General features: G+C 44.2%; 1 protein-coding gene across 2 annotated transcripts in view; it reads left to right on the plus strand.

The window, feature by feature from the left end:
* The window catches only part of Lyn (LYN proto-oncogene, Src family tyrosine kinase), a 115,971-nt gene that overhangs the window by 21,173 nt on the left and 79,639 nt on the right, over positions 1–15,159 (plus strand). The window lies entirely within an intron of this gene.

The following is a 15,159-nucleotide window of genomic DNA, read 5'->3' on the forward strand; positions in this document are numbered from 1 at the left end:
CACACACACACACACACACACACACACAATACACACATGGTATGCCCTCTCTGATACATGGATATTAATGCAAAAGCTTGAGTTACCCAAGATACAATCCACAGACCACATGAAGCTCTTGAAGTAGGCCAACCAATGTGTGGATGCTTCTGTCCTTCTTAAAAGGGGAATCAAAAATATTCATGGAAGGGGATATGGGACAAAGTTTTGAGTAGAGACTGAGGGAATGGCCATTCATAGCCTGCCCCACCTGGGAATCCAGCCCATATATGTACAGCCACCAAGCCCAAACAATATTGCTGATGCCAAGAAGTGCATGCTGACAGGAGCCTGATATAGCTGTCTCCTGAGAGTTTAAGCCAGAGCCTGACAAATACAGAGGCAAATGCTAGCAACAAAGCTTTGAACTGAGAATGGGATCCCTGTTGAAGGAATTAGTGAAAAGATTGAAAGAGCTGAAGGGGTTTGCAACCCAATTAGAACAGCAATATCAACCAATCAAAGCTCCCAGGGACTAAACCACTACCCAAAGAGGACAGACCCATGGCTCCAACTGCATATGTAGCAGAGGATGGCCAACTGCATATGTAGCAGAGGATGGCCTTGTTGGACACCAATAGAAGGAGAAGCCCTTGGTCCTTTCAATGCTAGGCCCCTCACAGTAGAGAAATGTCAGGGTGGGGAGGCAGGAAGGGGGGTCGTTGGGGCGGGGGAACACATTTATAGAAGTGGGGAAGGGGGACGGAAGAGGGGGCTTATAGACAGGAAACTGGCAAAGGGAATAATATTTGAAAGGTAAATAAAAAGTGTATTTTTTAAAAGTGTATTTGAGCCAGCCATGGTGGTACACTCAGATCTGAGTTTAAGGTTACCCTGGTTTACAGAGCTAGTTTCAGAGAAGCCAGGGCTCCACAGAGAAACCCTGTCTCAAAAAGATAAAATTAAACCAACCAACCAAAAAATAATAAATAAAAACAAAAAACAAAAAGCCCTTTGCTTCATTTGATTCTTTTTGATGTTATGAAAAAAATCAGATTTTATATGCAGGAAAGTAATGTTTTTCTATTATTTCTTTTAAGCCTATTTATTTTCTGTGTACTGTCATTTTGGCTGCATACATGTCTGTGCACTGCTTATGTGCCTGGTGACGAAGGAGACCAGAATAGCACACTATATTCCCTGATTGTGGAGTTAGCACCATGTGTGTGCTAGGAATTGAACATTGTGTCTTATGGAAAAGCAGCCAGTGCATCTAACAGCTGAGCCATCTGACTAGCCCCTCTACTGTGTCTTAGCCTCTCGGCTACAAGTAAAGAACAGTTTAGGTGTTCATCTGAGTAACCATTTAGGACCAGAGTGCTCTGGAATTTGTTTTTCAGTCTTTGAAATATATGTGATACCTATGAAATACCTTAGCTATGGGTTCTAAGCCTGCACATGAAACCCATTATGTTTGATGTGTGCCTTATATACCCTGGAGGCTCGGTGGGCCTGTGTTTTGACTGCAAGCAATCACATGAGATCGGGGCTTTTTCTTCTTGTGGCTTTTATTGGTGTGTGAATATTTCAGATTTTGGAGTACTTCAGGTTTCCACTTTTTTTTTTTATTAGAAACATTCATTACCCTGTTCATGCTTCTTAAAATGTCATGAAACTACAGAGAAAGCCCAAGTTCTTTTCTCCATGTAAATAGGCATCAGGCTTCCTATGAGGTGGTTCCTGGGAACTTGACTGTAAAGATCCTGGTAGCTGGACACATTTGGCTTGTATTTCCTTCTCGTTTATTCTCCATTATTCTTCAACTCTGATATTCCTTGATTTAAATGGAAAACCCATGGCTTCCTAACACTCCAAAATACTCAGTTTACTGAAAAGGCATACAGTACTCTAAACCTTTAAAACAACCTTTAAAAAAGTTTTATCTTTAATTATGTGTGTATGTGTCTTGAGTTTAGGGAGTTTGGGCTGCTAGTGAGCTGCCTGACATGGGTTAGGAAATGCTGGGGTCCCTTGCAAGAACAGTAAGTGCTTTTACCCATTGAAACATCTCTCCAGCTGCCCAAAATAGCTTTTTATCGTCGATGTGTTCATTACTGCTCTTATTGCCATGATAAAATACTCAGGGGCACAACTTAAGGAAGAGATGGTTTAACTTGCCCCACAGTTAGCCTGCCCACTGTGAGGGGAAGGGTGTGGCTGGGAGGGAGTGAGGGAGTGAGGGAACTCTGGTTGTGATGGATGAATGCTTTCCTCCACTTCCCCTTTTCATTCAGTTCAGCACTGCAGCACATGGAGAGACCTTCTCACAGACAGAGAAGGTCTTCTCTCCTCAATCAAGCCTCTGGTAACTCCCTCCCTGGGGTGTGTTACCTGGGTGATTCTTAAAATCTGTCAACTTGTTGACCATCGTAATCAGCAAATAGTTATTTTACTTTTGAAAAGAATAACAAAAGAAGAATATAGACTTGATGCTAAGAAATAGCAATATTTTTCCTGGCTTTGTTCCTTCAGTCAACTTTTACATTGTTTTATATAAGCCAGGTGTGATGGCTCTTGTCTTACCTGTAGGTCAAGACTTAAAGATCCCTTGAGCCTGGAAAACTCCAGGCAAATGCTTTCAATGATTTGTTCACAGGGTCTGGTGTTTTTCAAATTGAACTATTTCTATTGTAACTCACTTAACTTTGCAGACTTTGGGGGTCCGATTTATATTGCAGTTTCTGGAAACCTTGTTGGGAGCATGGGGAAAACTCTTACCATGTCCTCCATTAAGCCAATTAAGTCTCTTGTCTCTTGATCGCCCTCATCCTTTAAGATGGCTGTGCGGCCTACCTCAGAACAAATACCACTAGGAGGGAGCCTTGCAGGAGAAACCAAGTTTTCAGTTCTTATGTGATGTTGGACATGGAACCCAGGGTTCATTCTCTACTTTGGAGCAATGCCCTCTGTCGCAAACTTAACTCTGAAGGCTATGCTATGATCACCTTCTTTTGCCACATTCTATTGTACACTCCTGCAGTGAAGATGATGGCACCGATGTCCCTCCCAGGTTTCCTTTAGGGAAGGTATTGGTGAGCTTTGGGTTCCCCACCTAAGTAACAGACTGGTCCACAGTTTCTTGGGGTTCTCACAGGATACAGTGAGGACTGCATGATGGGTCTTCAAAGCCCTTTTCTTCTCCACAGGCAGCACCAGGGAGGTCTACTAGATAGGTACACACCCATCTCAGGACCCGGTTCCACAGTCGGAGGCACAAATCCTCACTATCGGAGACATAGCATTAGGCAAGCCACTGTCCCACATCTTCTGTAGCCACAAGAGATTTGGTAATTAATGATAGAAGTTCATTTTGAAGTTTTTCTGTGGATATGTCCAAGCATAAGAGAGGCTAGATAAACATTCACTTTTGTTTTTTGTTGAAACTAGAAACTAGTAATTATTTAGACCACAGAAGTTTTGGACTGGGCTTTTTTCTGTATAGTCTGGCACTAATTTTTTTTTTTTTTTTGAGCCAAGGTCTTGCTATGTTGCCTGGGCCTCTCTCAAATTCCTTGAAGTAGCTGGAACCGTATGCACATGCCACTGTGCTTGAGTGTTATTTATTTTTTAATACTGGGACTTGAACCTAGGTCCTCATGCACGCTAGGCAAACACTATAATTTATATAACTGGTCTAACCCTCATCATCGCAAAATTTCTTTCTTCTATCTCTTTCTTCCTTCCTTCCTTCCTTCCTTCCTTCCTTCCTTCCTTCCTCCCTTCCTTCCTTCCTTCATTTCTTTAAGTGCAGGCTCTTACCCTATAAGGCCAGGCTAGCCTTGACCTCCTGATCCTCTTCCCCACTCCCTATGTCTCACATCTTCCTCATTTGCACAAAATAAAGCCCTTTGCAAGGACCGTAGTGATCTGCACCCAGATGCATGCTTTGACTTGAACCACCATTGTATTTTGAAATGTTTGCTAAAGGGAGAGAATGTTTGGACAAACGGAAGACGGACAAGGGAGACACTCACACCAGGGTGATTTGTTTCCCTGCGTTGTTTAGTCTCTCTAGGAAGTGGAAGAAACTTCCTGGCTCTTAGTTCCTCGCATCCTTCCCAGGGGACCTGAACCCCGCTGAGGGTGCCTCCCGCCTCCTCAGCTGATGGAGAGATGCATGCAAAGTCAAGGCGAAGCTCTCTCCTTCCATGAGTGGTTACTCTTCAAGGAACAAGAGAGGAAGGGAGCCAGGGCTTGATCCATTGGGCACAGACAGGAAAACAAGTCTCTTCTTCAGCTGGAAAATTTTTATAATGACGCAACATTGTGAATGTTTGTTTTACCTTCTTATAAAGCAATAATTAACTTTTACTCAAAAGTCTAGTGAAGCAGCAGTCAGCTATTAGATGAGCACACTCTATTAGATGCCTAGTTTCTTAGAAGGTGTTTTACTCGAGCGTGTTACAGACGAGGGCGCTGGGATGCACAGATACTTACGAAGTAAATGGGACATGGGTCAGCAATCTCAAACGTTGTGCTTCCACACGTAGGAGGCAATGCCCTTGACTTTCGTCTATCAGTTGACTTTTGAAAAACTCACAATAAATAGGAGGTAGGGAATATTTTTGGAGCATGCCCTGTGTGCATTTCTTATTCTAAACACTAGCCAAGCTTTGAGTCATTTGGCCATGGAGCCTTTATGAAATAGGCGAAGTTAGTCTAGTGTACAGATAAGGTTAAAGTGTCACTGTGGTGTTGCTCAATGAGGTGGGGCTGGAACCTGAACCCAGGAATCTGCCCTCAGACTTAGTGTAGCTACAAGAATGGGAGGTTCAGATGCTGACTTGGGAAGGCAAAGGCCCAGACACTCCAACCAGGCAGGGCAGCACCACAAGATGGTTCTGCTTCTGCCAATATGTGCCAGCTTATTGTGGTCACAATTTAAATAAACGCAGAAATAAATTCAATGAAATTAAAAAGGAATTTGAAACGTTGAGTAGAGTCTACATCGTGATTAGTCAATGTGACCCATGTTGACTTCAGCAAAAACTTAGTTCCTATCCTATTACAGTTGTCACCATTAATTGGGAACAAATATTTCTTGGTGTGTTTCACCTTTCTCCTTGGCTGGCTGGTTTTCTGCTTGTCTTTTTCTTCCTACCTGACAGATGCTCTTTGATACTGGAATTTGGAAATGGTACTACAAAATCTTAAACATTGAGAGGTTGTTAGATTTTAATTTAACAGATTGCTATCAGCAAAAGGAAGATTATGTGGTTTTATAACTGAATAGTTTATCCTCCTCCTGGTTTCTTGGTGGCATCTGTGCAACCTGTATAGGATATCTGAGAAAAACCAGTTTATTCCCAAGAAATGAAGTGAATTTCATGACTGCTGCATACACTCAAACAGCTCATATATGGAACTACTGATGTTGGGTAGCCGATCTCTCCGTGTACCAGTGGTCACTCTCTGACAAGGATAACAGTTAAACAATGACTAAGGCCACAAGTTTGCTTTAGAAAAGAGCAATATATTTAGATTTTCCCACTTTCTTTCATTGCTAGGGTATCAGATGATTTGTTTAGCAAAAGCTTAATTTCTCGTCTCAATGAAGTCAGTATAAGTATGAATGTTTTGACCACTGACTTGGATACAGAAAAAGATTGATGTGTCAGGTCGTGTACTTGGTACTTGTCCCTGGGCATCAGATGCCCTGGAGCTGGAGTTACCTGCAGCCGTGTCTGTCCAGTATCTCAGGGGCTGGGAACCACTGACCCATCTCTTCAGCCCCAATAGCCTGAGTTCTTGCAGGCCTCCCCCTACCAAATTAGCATTTAAGCTACAAATAGGAGACCCTGCAGTTCTATCTCCAACCCCATAGGCAGCAAGAGCCACATGGTTAACCCCACCAGTGCCAAGCCTTATACTGCTAGCTTTGTAGTTTGCTACATACAGAGAGGGATCCCGCACCATTGCCCAAGAAAAAGTACTGAAGAGGAGGAAGAGGAGGAAGAGGAAAAGAAGAGAAAGAGAAGGAAGAGGAGGAGCAAAAGGAGGAGAAGGAGAAAAGGAGGAGGAAGAGGAGGAGGAGGAGAAGAGGAATAGGAAGAAGGAAGAGGAAGAAATGAAGAAGATGAGGAGGAAAAGGAAGGAGACAGAGGAGACAGAGGAGGAAGAGGAGGAGAAGACGGAGGAGGAGACAGAGGAGGAGGAGACAGAGGAGGAGGAGGAAGAGGAGGAGGAGGAGGAGGAGACAGAGGAGGAGGAGGAGGAAGAGGAGGAGGAGGAGGAGGAGGAGACAGAGGAGGAGGAGGAGGAGACCAGTGAAACCAGTGATGGTTAGTAAGATGCTTCTGCCAAGCTCTTTGTTGCTCAGGTTTCTTTTGCTGTTATTCTTTGAGTTCAGATATGAAGCCACAATGGAAGTGAATAAATTCTAATCCCCTTCCCCTCCCGAATAGGGCAGAGAATGGTAACGCCATATGGGATCATTATTATAGCAACCATCCTACAGGAAACCTGAAGTAAAATCCACCAGGTCCTCTATTGCTTTGATTTTAGTTTATAGGTTCAGGTCAGGGTGAGGCAATGTCCCCTACACTGTAGTTCTTCCTAGTTGTCTCTGCCCTCTAACGACACCTTGGGTTTTGGGTGGGATGGAGGCGCACTTTGTGAGACAGGCTCACTCTCACAGACGGTATTGCTAGGGCCATTTTGTGCACAAAATGGGAAAGCACAAAGCTTCTGTCACTCTGGGGATGTCCTACTCAGGGCTGAATTGTCACGGAGCAGGAGGCCTGCTCTCTTGTCTTGATTCTAGCAGCTCTTGGCTTGGCATGCTTACACTCTGCATAGCAGCCCACGAGTGAGGAAATGTACACAGTAGGCAGCCATGAAGTAGTTCCCTGGTAGCTCCATCACTCTATAGTTTTTCCTGTCGTTTTGTTTCTTTTACATGTCAGATAGGGTACCTATCTCATCAAGGACTGAGATAGCTAAGCCACACTGTGAATGTGGCTCTTGAATGTTGACAAGATTCCCCATCTCAGAGCTGATCTTTCTTGATCTTTGTGAGTTCTTTACATGGTTGAACTAGGGTCGGTCATTATGTGAAAATTGTTTAACAAAGAAATAGGTGGCCAGTGAGATGGCTTGGTATGTAAAGACACTTGCCACCAAATCTGATGACTAGAGTTCAATCCTTGGAGGACACATGGTGGAAAGAGAGCCAACTCCCATAAATTGCACTCTGATCAATGCTCTCTCTCATTGGCAGAAAACACCTGTTATATGAATGAATGAATGAATGAATGAATGAATGAATGAATGAATGTTTAAAAAAACGAAAAGAAATAAGATGAAACCAACCTATCCAGACTCCAGCTGAGGAAGGGATGTAGCCCTCAATGTTTGTTCACTGATCTGTCCCCACCCTTGACAAAAAAACGAACAAGACATAATCCTGGCAGAGGCGCAGGAAGACTGTATATAAACAGGTAGAGACTGCTGCTGGAAGACCTTTGCAATTTGCACATAAAGCTCAGCAGACCAGTCCTCACCGCCAATTCCCTTCCTTGAGAAATGAAAGCACACGCCCTCAAATATGTAGAATGCTACAAATGTTAGCTTCAGTCATAACAGACATCAGACTTCAATCACCGGGAGAACGTTAGACAGAGTTTGAAATATTCCCGAAATGAGATCATGTGAGTCAGCCCATGTAAGATGCTCACGTGGGCAGACGCCCTTGAATTCCAAGCCTTTTGTTCAGCAGCATAAGTCATGTGGGAATGAATACACCTTCATAAGTGTGGAGCTCGAGACTGGGCTTCTAGGGAGGACGACTAGACAATGGGAGCATGAGTGATAGCAATGTGTGGTTGGGTTTAAAAGGTGGTTACCTGGGCTTGTATACATAGCACAGTGAGTTCCAGACAACAGTCTGCGTCTGTGCCTTTTGCCATGTGCCTTTTGGACTCTAGGAAAAAAATGAAAAGTTTTTAATTTTACCTATATGTAAGTGTGTGGTTCTGAGCAGGGATTCAGTACAGTGGTCTGCAGACATGACCACCATCTGTGTGAACACTACACCTACCTTGGTGGGAAAGCAGACACCACCCAAGTGAGATCAATTAACCAGCATTTGAAGTATTAAGCCCTCACCTACCATGCAGTGCCAGGCTAGCGCACACATGGGTCTGCCTGTTTGTGTTCTTCTCCCGGGCTGAGCTTAGAGCCGAGGCTGCTGTACAAGCCTTCCCTGGCCTTGGGTGTTGGGAAGCATGTGGAGCTGAATGGCCGTGACAGCAGCAGAACCTATTTTCAAGGTTTTCTTAAAGAAAACATGCCCATACCCTGAATGTTATACTTGGCTATTAATGACCTGGAGAATTTAGAAACCTGAAGTCAGCTGCATTTAGTACGATGCTCCTCCAAACTACTCACCATGAACTTATCTCCTGCTTCCATCCAGACCACTGGCCCAATACGGAGGCAGATGCCCGCAGCCAACTATTGAACTGAGAGCTGGGTCTCCAATGGAGGAGTTAGAGAAAGGACTCAAATAGCTGAAGTGTTTGCAACCCCATAGGAAGAACAACAATATCTACCAACCACCAACAAAAGAGTACACATGGAGCAACCCATGGCTCCAGCCACATTTGTAGCAGAGGATGGCATTGTTGAACATTAATGGAAGGAAAGGCCCTTGGTCCCATGAAGGCCTGATGCCCCAGTGTAGGGGAATGCCACGGTGGGAATGTGGAAGGGAGTAGGTGGGAGTGGGGAGCATCCTCATAGAAACAGGGGGAGGGGGAGGGGATAGGGGGTTTCCGGAGGGAAAACTGGGAAAGGGAATACATTCGAAATGTAGATAAAGAAAATATCCAATAAAAAAATGAAAGAAAGAAAGAAAGAAAGGAAGGAAGGAAGGAAGGAAGGAAGAAAGAAAGAAGGAAAGAAAGCCACTCATCTGAACAACGAAAAGGCCTGCATGTTCATATCAGAGTGCTGGGAGGGTATAAATCCTGAAGTCCACTGTGTGCCTCAGACGCTGGTCACACTACTATGCCTGGATCATGCTCAGGAAGTCCCTTCTTCCTTTGTTTTTCTTTCATCTATTTTTAGCTCTCAAGCTACTATAACTTGGGACCATTTCTTAGAACTTAGTCCGTCCTCTGCTGCTTACTACGACAGATTTTCATGTGGGAGCAGTTTTCAACCTATATACCATCTGATTGGTCTTCAATGCTCCAGCCTCGCCCCCAGAATAAATATATCAGCTTAAGTCACAGAAGTGTTTCACTTCAGGCTATGGAGCCTCTGCTGTGAGCCTCTGATTTTTCTCTTATGTTCTATGGAACCTAGGCTTTCTGCAGCATGCACATCAACACCCTGGATGTTGACTTTCTACTTGGGTCTAAAAATCAAAAGGTCAAAACACAGTAACATGTTCAAGTAACTAAATCATATTCACACACAGATCAGATGGCAATTCTGGTCAGGATGGCAGGTAGTAGCATCATGCAACAAGTGGAATGTGTACTCACAGCTTGGTGGAAAGAAGTCTGGATTTGGTGCAGGAAGGATTGTTTTAGGAATGCTGATATATGAAAAAAATGGAGCACGCGAAGTGGAAGTCTGCCCAGAGCAGAAGGAAACCTCAGCTGACAGATGGCACCATTTTTCATTGACCAGCAAAGAGATCGTGAACTGGCAAGTGCCAGATTCATATTTGTGTTCTCCTGAGTCAGGGAGGATGCAGGGCAGGTCAGGGCCAGATCAGGGCAGATACATGCTACATATAGGTTTGCAGGATGATTAAGGGCTCTGAGGAAAGTCACACTGAGTCACGGAAAAGGGACGCATGAGTACTGTATTAGCTACTCTGATGGTGGGGATTGCGTGTCTTTGAGCTATGATCTATCTAACAGAGGAGGAGAAGGTTCTAGATGGATGTATAGCAAGTACATAGGTAGAGCTAAGCTTAAGTGCTCAGAAGACCTTGTTGACAGAAGTTGGAATACAGGGAGGGTCCTCCGCCAGTCGTTCCTGCCCTCTCCATCCAAAGAGTGAGATGGGCTCATTACAAATCTTAAATAGAAGTAAAAAGCATGAAGAAAGCCTCCAAATGGTTTTATTTCAATGTGTTGTGAGGGTTGGATCCTTGGGCTCATGTGTGATGGACAAGCAAGTTACTCCTGACCTTTGCTAATAGCTTTAGTGAGAGGGTTTGTAAAGCATATTTATTTTCCTTTTTCAAAATAGTGTGTGTGCATGTATGTATGTATGCCCCCAGACAATCCCTAGACCTAGAGTTATAGGCAGTTTTGAGTTTTGAGCCACCTGACTTGGGTGCTGGGAATTGAACTCTGGTCTTTTGGAAGAGCAACACATGCTCCTAATCACTGAGCCATCTCTTCAACTAAAGAAGGCTTTAGTTAGTTGAGGTTTAGTTGTGTGGTAAAATCAGGAGGCAGATGGAATCTCCAGATTATCAAGGACCCAAAAATACATGCTGTTAGGCTGCTCTTAAATTTTCAGGTAAGCAATTGTGCTGGTTATTTTTTGTCAATTTGATACTAATCTAAGCATTTCTGGAAAGAGAGAATTTGAACTGTGGAATTGTCTCCATCAGCTTAACCTGTGACCATGCTTACTGAGGTACTTTCTTGATTGACTATTAATGTGGGAGGGCCTAGCCCACTGTGAGACATCCCATTTGTGGGCAGAAAATCTTGTGCTTCAGGCAGGCTGAGCAAACCATAGAACAAAGCAGAAGCAGCACTCCTCCAGGAGAGCAAGGTAGGAAGTCTCTCTCTCTCTCTCTCTCTCTCTCTCTCTCTCTCTCTCTCTCTGCCTCTCTCTCTCTCTCTCTCTCCTCTCTCTCCTCTCTCTCTCTCCTCTCTCTCTCTCTCTCTCTCTCTCTCTTTCACACACACACACACACACACACACCCACACACACACACACACACACAGAGTCTTAACTTCAGTTCCCACCTCTAGATTCCTGCCTTGGCTTTCCTCAATGAAGAATGATAACCTGTAAGCCAAATAAACCCTTTCTTCCCCAAGTTGTTTTGGTCACCAACAGAGAAGCAAACCAGGACAGAAGTGAAAACATCTTAGTATAGATTATGCCGTATTGAGGAAACGCTTCTACTGCAGAGTAATTTGTTGTTGATGTGATATCCCCTCCTCCTTGAGTGTCCTGTGTTTATCTAACAGTGCTGAGGTGGCCCCCTATAAGTTACCGGATAGGGATCTGATAGATGTTAGCATCTACGGTCTTTGGAAAGGTTGCAGACAAATCTGAGGAGGGAGTGAAGCAAAGATTAAGGATTATTTCTAGGTTTTGAAACCCTCAGCACTGGGTGGTACTTTTTACTGAGTTGGGGAAGATGGAAAGGGAGTGGGTCCAGTTACATCTGACCTAAAGGATGTGTTAGATTTCTCATTGAAGATATGGAAGTTTGGGGTTGCGGATTTGGCGCAGTGGTAGAGCGCTTGCCTAGCAAGCACAAGGCCCTGGGTTCGGTCCCCAGCTCCGGAAAAAAAAAAAAAAAGAAAAGAAAAAAAGAAAAAAGAAGATGTGGAAGTTTGTGGACCATTCCTTGCCTGCACTTAAATATTTTGACCCAAATTAAGAAACCTTCCTCTTTACTTATTTAGTTAGTTATTGCTTTGAGACAGGGTCTCACTATGCAGCACTGGCTAGCCTTGCTATGTAGGTCAGATTGGCCTTGAACTTCCAGAGATCTGTGGCCTCTGCCTCATAAGTGCTGAGATCAAGGGCATATACCAACAGAAAGGGCTAAGAAGTCATTTTGTTATGAAGAAAAATAAAGTGTCCATGAGCACTATAATATCACATTACTTGATATAAAAAGAAATAATTTGGGGTTGGGGATTTAGCTCAGTGGTAGAGCGCTTGCCTGGGAAGCGCAAGGTCCCCAGCTCCGAAAAAAAAAAAAAAGGAAATAATTTGAAATATATTTTTACTTTTTTGTTTGTTTGTTTGTTTGTTTGTTTGTTTGTTTTTTGGAGACAGGGTCTCACTATGTAATTTAGCTGGTCTGGAATCACTATATAGCCCTGGAACTGATACGCCTTGTCTCTATCTCCCGAATGCTGGAATTAAATGTGTGCACCACCACGACTGGTTTAATTTTTAAGTATGTGTATTTACGTGTGTCTCTGTGGGCATGTGTACTCCTTAAAATTAACTACAGATAATTCTTTTCCATAAAATGGCCCTATTACTAAACATCTATTCACTTTGACTTTATTTTCTTACAGTAACAAAAGTTTGTAGCTCCTAGGTGTTACTTGGATCTAACCACTGAGACCACCAATGTCGTCTTATGGCACAAGTTAGAAATTCTCTGGCATAGTTGGTGGAAGATGTGTCTGGAGGAGAAACACTATTAGATAAGCTTTTTGTTGGTTTTAATTTGTGTGTCTGAGTGCTTGACTGCTTTTATGTCTGTGCACCATACGACTGGTGGCCATGGAAGTCAGAGATGGCATTGATCCCCAGGTACTAGAGTTATAGATGGCTGCAAACTAACATGTAGGGACTCGGATTTGAACTTAGGACCTCTGGAAAAGCAGCTAGTTCTCCTAACTGTTGAGCCATCCCTCCAGACCCACAAGCATGCTGATTTCAGAAGGTTTAGATGGAGAATGGTCTTGTTGCAGAGAAAATGGTCTTCTACCAAAAAATTCCAAACAAGAATTTTAACCATAGCCCTCCCATCGAGATTGTTTAAAGAACATTCTTTTTTAAAAAATTAATTTTTTTACTTATTCACTTTGCATCCCACTCACTGCCCTCCTCCCAGTCACCTACAATCCTCCCCCATCCCCATCCTATTCTCCTTCGAGCAGGTGGGGGCCCCTCTGGGAATCCCCTCACCCTGGCACTTCTAGTCCCTGTGAAGATAGGTGCTTCCTAAAGGGCATTCTTGAGCAGTTCACGTTGAAGTGTGGACAGTTGATAAGGTTTACCATGTTTCTCTCTCCAAAGTACTCACAAAATATCCAAAATACTATCTAAGCCAAATCAGCCTGGGAATTGCCTTGAAGGCTCAGGATTGCAGCCAAGTACTTTAGTTTTAGTTTTGCCCAGCATGTGTATAGTCCTAGGCTCTGTCCCCCAACACTGTAAAACATAGGGAATATTTTATATTAGTCACCTGACAGTAAGTAACAAGGGAGGGATTTTTTTTTATTTAATTACATTTATTTAGTTATTTAGTTTGTGCATGGACAAGGTGTGTGGAGCTTGGCAGTGGGCAGTGTCCCAGCTACTGAAGCCAAAACTACTCGGGGAAATAAGGCACAAAGTAAATACTCCGCATGAAGTATGAGGGATGTGTGCTGTTGCCTGGGGGTTAGGGGCGAGTTCCACGGAGGATGTGGTCTTCAAAATGGGTTATTGGAAATGACGGAGGTTGCTTACATTATGCGGTGTTCCAGGAAGCTGGCAGGAGCTGAGCTGTGCTTCCCCTGTCTGCTCCCTTGACGTGTTGGAAGGAATGTGTGGCCTGTAACTAAGCAGAAGGCCTGTACTGGGAGCAACTGCCATCCAGTCCCATCGCAGGAGCCACAGGCAGGGAGGAAGCGGGAGGCAGAGAATAGGAGCTGTGCTGAGAAGAAGGCTTAGCAGCGGTGTGTATGTTGGGGAATGATATGGGAAAGCACTAGGAAAGGAGGCCGAGGCAGTGCTACAAACAGACTCTGTAACAGGCAGAGCAGGTCTACAAAAATGTGTCCTGAGGAGGCCAGTCCTGCTGTTTCCTAGGGACACTTTATGTATTTGATATGAAACTCGGTTCAGCACCCTATTAATCTGTACAGTTTTATGGTTTTATGTATCAGTTTAAAGAAGAAAAAAACTGGGCCTGGAGGGTGCCTTGGTGGTTAAGAGCACTGGCTGCTTTTCCACAGGACCCAGATTCCCAGCACCCACATAATGGCTCAACAACCATCTTTAACTCCAGCTCCAGGTGATCTGATGACCTCTTCTGGCCTCCAAGGGCACCAGATACACGTGTTGTACATCCACATACATAAAATACATTAGTCTTTAAGAAAAGACTTTATTGACCACAGCTTCTAACGTCCCCTCAGTGTGAGGGCTGAGGAGGCAGCAGAGTTGTCTGCTGGGCAATCTCAGGTGCTTGAGAGCCCAGGACTCTGTGTGCAGCAGCCTGGCCGCAGCCCTGACACCACCGATGTGCACTGACGGAACTCAAGGCCTTCCTCCCAGACCTCCTTCAGGAACAGGGTGGAATTTTGAAGGCAGAATCACTGCATTATTCCAGTTCTATTTCCACCCGCCTCTGACTTTCCAGATGTGAGGACCCCACTACCTCAGAACACAGTCTTGTGGAATTACCCAATAAGAAAGGCTGAGGAAGTTGCTGTTCTCTCAGCTCCTGTCACCCTGTTCTGTTGTTTTCAATGGTGGAACCAAGTTCCAAACAAATGTAGAAAAGGTGAACACTGCAAATCCCAGTCAGGAATGGCTGAACTTGAAGTTGGCTTTGAGCCATCTGTGAGCCTGGTTTCATCTGCTTTCAATTAGGATGACGTAATTATAGCCAATCAGACTGGGAGAGTACAAATTGCTTTGTTAATTAGATGAAAAAGTGACATTTTATAATTCTCATCCAATTAGCCATAGGTCGATGACCAGTGACTGTACTCCATCAAACCTTGTCTGTTGTCTGTTGTTCCCTTGGGAAAGCTATTTTCTCATCTGTGACCTGTGCGTCCAGCCGGTCTGTCCAGTCTAGAATGGGTGGCTGATGCCTTCTGCTGGGCAGGTCTTTCTATTTTCTGTATGAGATTTTGTGAGCATACACACCATGTATGTGGTTGAGATCTTGTGAGCACACACACCATGTATGTGGTTGTGACTATCGAGTCTGGTCTCCAGGTTCTGTCTTGTCTGTAAATCAAGGACGTGGAACTTGAAGTCGAGCTAGCCTCCAAAACCCCTGAGGGTTTGCTCAGACCCACATTCTGGGGTGGGGGACCTGAGAGCTTGCATTTCTATGAGGCTCTGAGAACTTTCTACTTTTGTAGGCTCCATGGCTGCCCAAAGTCATCCCCAAGTCGCAGACTTTGCCTCTTAACTCTCCCAGGTCTGTATCCTCACTGTATACA

This window comes from Rattus norvegicus, chromosome 5, assembly GCF_036323735.1.
Source record: "Rattus norvegicus strain BN/NHsdMcwi chromosome 5, GRCr8, whole genome shotgun sequence".
Classification (NCBI taxonomy): domain Eukaryota; kingdom Metazoa; phylum Chordata; class Mammalia; order Rodentia; family Muridae; genus Rattus; species Rattus norvegicus.